Genomic DNA, 5,020 nt, shown 5'->3' with positions numbered 1-5,020 from the left:
CATTTTTTAAACACCAGAAAAAGCCAGGATGAGCCATGATCGTGGAGCAGCAGGAGAGTCTCAGCAGACAGGCTCCGGAGAGCTTCCGCCCTCTGTCACCAACTTCCAGTCACTGTGCCCTCGCTCACCCAGGTTCTTCACTCTCTTCCCACGCTGCGTGGACGAGCAGAAAGGGCAGTTCCTATGTGAAAAAGCTTCAAGGACTTCTCAAAGTGAACAATTTAACAGATAAATATACTTGGCATTGCTAACAATCAATTGAATGTTGTACCCAGATTTTAATATCGCCCCAAAAACCAGAGATTACCTGGGAGACCGAATCACGCGTGCAAAACCAAAGGGCTTTATTACTACGGGTTTATAAGCAGGGGCTCGCAGACCCCACTACGCAGTGGATACACGTGGAGCGAGCAAGCCCCAAACAAAGGCGGGTAGGGCTTTTGTGAGTTTGGGAAGGGGCGTTACAGGAAATTGTGACATAGGTACCAGTGATCCAATTATTATTATACAATATTATTGACAGCAGGTTTAACCATTCACATTGCCTAGAGTATTTGTTACTTTTGGCGGGACCCAATCACAACATTTAGAGTACTGACCAATCACAGAGCGGGCCCAGGACCCTCACGTAGGGCGTGACTAGTCTTAAGCAATAGGAGATTATCTTATAGCCTCCATCTTTAGGCCCGCCCTTAGAAATGTTAAAGGTGTCAGCTGGCCTTTCCTGATTGGGCGTTACAAGGGCGGTCCCTCCTTCCTCGGGCAGCTGTGCCCTTCTGTTGTCTCATGGGGTCAGTTTCAGACTTGCATCCTTACAGTGAGGATAAAAAAAATCCTTTTCCAAATTATGTCTTAAAAAATAATCCAACCGTGTTAGAGGAAAGGCTGAGTTATCTACTTCCCTCTACAAAAAATAACACTACAGAATTGTTATATGAAAGGTAATAAAAAATAATTCAGCTAAGCAGTGCAGGAGAAACATTATAAGGTATATCAGTAAGTTAACTCTTTGTGATTGTGGACTTCATCAGCTTTAAAAATATTTTTAATGTTTATTTAGTTTTGAGAGAGAAAGAGAGAGCAGGGGAGGGCCACAGAGAGAGACATAGAATCTGAAGCAGGCTCCAGGCTCTGAGCTGTCAGCACAGAGTCTGACTTCGGGGTTGAACTCAAGAAACCTGAGGTCATGACATGAATCAAAGTCAGAGGCTTAACCAACTGAGCCACCCAGCTGCCCCTGGAGTCCATCAGCTTTTAAAAATTTGTAATTTGTTTCCATTTACGTTCTTATTCTAAATGAAATATTTACTTTCACAGTTAATTTTGTATTCATAGTTTTGAATACAAAATGTTTTTCTTAAAGGTGACTCCCAATATTATATAAGCTTCAGGTCTCATAACACATGGATCTGCTCCACCACTGAATTTTAAAAATCACACCTGTTTACCCAAAATACTGTAATGTTGAAGCAAAATGTTATGATTGATACAGATATATAAGGAATGAAACATCGGGGCTGCCATGGCCAGGTGGCTAAGACACTGGGGACTCTGCTGGGGCTCCAGTCCTGCTCACAACATCTTCGCCTTCTAACCTAGCCTGCTGTTAAGTTATTTATGGCCAAGATTTACTCATTATTAGACTGTGTTACAGAAGACAGTATTAGTACCATTAGGACCACAGCCTTCCTGGTGCCTAGTCCTGCTTAGCAAGATAAGGACATGAAGCCAATCTGAATGTCAGCTTTCTGACCTCAGTCGTGACGTTCTTTTCTTGCTAGAGAAGGACATTCTCAAAGCTGAGATAGTCCGATGTGAAATAACTTCTTATTGGACAATTCTGTAACCCAGAAAGAAAATAAGTTTGAAATTATGTGTTTTCAGGGAAATTGAGTTGCTCCTAAATATCCCCAACTCATTCCATCAGGAGCCTTGGACAGCTTCAGATCTTGCACAGAACCCAGAACATATTCAGGATATACTAACAATGCTCAGAAACCCTTGAGCAGCGGGTGAAGAAAAAGCTGTGTGGTCACCTACAGTGAGCCCCGACTCGGGAGCAGCAATATGCACCGCTCCAATACTGCTTAAACGTTTTCTGCAGTGTGCTAAAAAAACGTAAGGCTTCCAACTCTATTCAAGTATCCAGTGTAACCTTGACTCTGAAACTTCCCAAAGCTGAATGAAAAGGAAATGAAAGACCAATCTCATTCATGTGTATTGTTGCAAAGATTATGAATAAAATACAGACAAGTTAAAATGAACACCATATTGACCCCAATTATTTTTCCAGGAACATAAGAATGATTTTTCATCAGCAAAAAATTTTTAAGATGAATTAATAGCTGAAGGAGAAAAAATGAAATGATCTCAATAGACATCAAAAGGAATTTGGAAAAAATCAAAATCCACCCTGGAGCAGCCGCTCTGGAAAACAGTGCGGAGGGTCCTCAAGTATTAAACAAAGAGCCATCCTGTGAGCCAGGGATTCCACTTCTGCGTGTTCATCCAAGGAAAGCACAGCACTAACATGATGTGATATCTGCACCCCCCCCCCGGCTTACCGCAGCAATATTTACGATAGTCAAAATATGGGGAAACCCGTGTCTCCATCGATGGATGAATGGATGAAGAAAATGTGAGACACACACACACACACACATGCATGCACACACACGTGCACACACACACACACTGCAGGATTGTCGAGTCATAAAAAGAGAAGGAAATCCTGCCATTTGTGACAACCCAGATGGACTTTGAGGGCATTACGCTAAGTGAAATAAGTCAGACAGAGAGACACAAATACATTATGATCTCATTTACATGTAGAATCTAAAACAAAACAAATGAAAAACCTCATACATGCAGAGAATGGATCAGTGGTTGTCAGCATGGGAGCACAATGAGGGATGGGAGAAAAAAGGCATAAACTTCCAGTTATAAGATCACTGAGTCCTGGGGTGTGAGGTGCTGCACGGTGACTAAAAAGGAAAAAAAAATTCAGAAATCTAAAGCTACCCCAGGCAGATTGGAGAAGATAGCTTCTGTGCTTGAACTGTATCCTAAAACTAAACAGCAAATGTTTTCTTGAAGGAAACAGGATCATCCATATGAGTCCGAAGCCAACAGCATATTTAAGGGAAAAGATGGTCAGTCTAACCAAGAACAAGAATAATGGAGGGAAGAAAACTAGGTCAGGGACGCTGTCATGACGTCAAGATAAAACTCCAGCGGAATCCACTGAAGAGCTTAGACTTCAGAAATGTAATGTCGTCTCCTCTGGATGGTGGCCGCCTGTTTCCAAGGGCGCCACACAGTTGTCATGCAAAACTTATCTCTAGCCTAAATCTGCGCCCACCTTCAAATTTCTAAATGTTTGCTAGGGGGTAGGAAGGTTCCTTCCGTCTGTGTTTTGACCCAAAGATTATAAATAGACTCATGAACTCTAGCATGCCCTTTGTCTTAGATTCATGTGTCATGTGCTTTTGTTTCTGTCTTTTGGGCCATAAGAGAACTGGCAGGTCTGCAGTCTGTCCCCAGCCTGTCCCCCACGTCACCCCTGCAGAGTAAAGCTCCCAGGTTTGAAACTGCGGGTTTCATTTGGGCGGAGAGCAGCACCCCTGCCTGCCTAAGGACTGGCGGGTATGTCACGGCGGACAGAAAGGCAGAAGAAACCTGTGCAGCCGTGTGACTTGTCAAGTTGGAATTAGACAGAAAGACACTATAGATGTAAATATGATTATGTAGGAATGTTTATGTTTCCCTTTTTTTCTCTCTCTCTCTTCCTTTCCATTCCCTTTTCACTCCCTCCGTGGAGTGTAAACTCTAAGTAACTTTAGCCCTAAAGTTACTTCTAAGGCCATGCAAATACGTTGATTTCTAATTATGGATGGGGGGCGGGAGGGAAATTTGTTGATCAGGCAAAGGAGGGGAAAGGGAGAGAGAGAAGTTAGGGTCCAGGAGATGTAGAGAGAACGTGTGAAGATTTTTGCCGGAGGAGGTTTGTGGCAAACGGGCCCGACCCTTACTTCGGCGGACAAAAGCGGAGGATGCATTCATTCTTCCTGTCCAGCAGCTTCCCCAGGGCTCCACCGGCTCTCCCTGATCACGGCTCGCCCACCGGAGGCCCATCTACGGAGAGAGCACCTAATGCAAAGCACCCAATACAATGTTCTTAATAACAAGTAGTTCGGTTGGCAGAGCATTGGCCTGAAGATCTCAAGTTCTATGGTTAGATCTTGAGTTTCACCGAAATTATTTTCTTGTGGCCCCGTCCCCAGAGGTATTTGACTGAGGACCCCCACCCCCTGTAGAAATGCATATTTTAGCGTGACAATGCCTGGTGAACAGGAATTGTAAATTTTTCACATTTTACCCAAGGGACACTATGGGGTTCAAGGCCCTGGCCCCAAATGTGGCACCCTGGCATGCTGGATATGTTAAACTGAAGGGGTTTGAGAGAATGGCAGAAGTAGGAAGGTCACCTCCTTCCCCCACAAACCGGTAAGAGCCCGGGAGGCGAGAGGCGCCGGTCTGGGCCGAGCGGGAGGGCCCGCACCCGAGAAGACGGAGGGGAACCGGGAAGATCCCTCACGCGCCGGCCGCGGAGGCTCCCCAGCTCACCGCTCACCCCTTCCTCTGTCCTGTACCCCCCCCCGCCCCCCCCGCCCCCGGTGAGGCCAGCATAAAAACACTCAGGCTTCCCGGTGCCTTAGCGCCTTCATTTCCCCGTGGAGGCTCCCAGGTGACCCACAATGACATTAAATAGATGGGAGTGTTTTCCTCCTGCTCATCTACTTGTCCGTTCTGTTTCCAGACTGAGGCCCCACGAGGGTCACGTTTTCGTCCCCCGCACGCCCTTCCTGAGATGAGCGGGGTGTGGTCCCGGTGAGTCGCTGCGCACCTGCCCGGGGCCCGCGTCCCCAGGTCCCGCCCCGTGGCGGGCGCTCCGCAGCTGCCGGCTCAGGCCTGGGCCGCCAGGGGGCGCCGCGTGCCCGCCGGAAGACGGGGCGGGGGG

This window comes from Suricata suricatta, chromosome 7 (genome assembly GCF_006229205.1).
Source record: "Suricata suricatta isolate VVHF042 chromosome 7, meerkat_22Aug2017_6uvM2_HiC, whole genome shotgun sequence".
NCBI lineage: Eukaryota > Metazoa > Chordata > Mammalia > Carnivora > Herpestidae > Suricata > Suricata suricatta.
The sequence above is the reverse complement of the archived record's forward strand: the minus strand, read 5'-3'. Positions refer to the sequence as shown.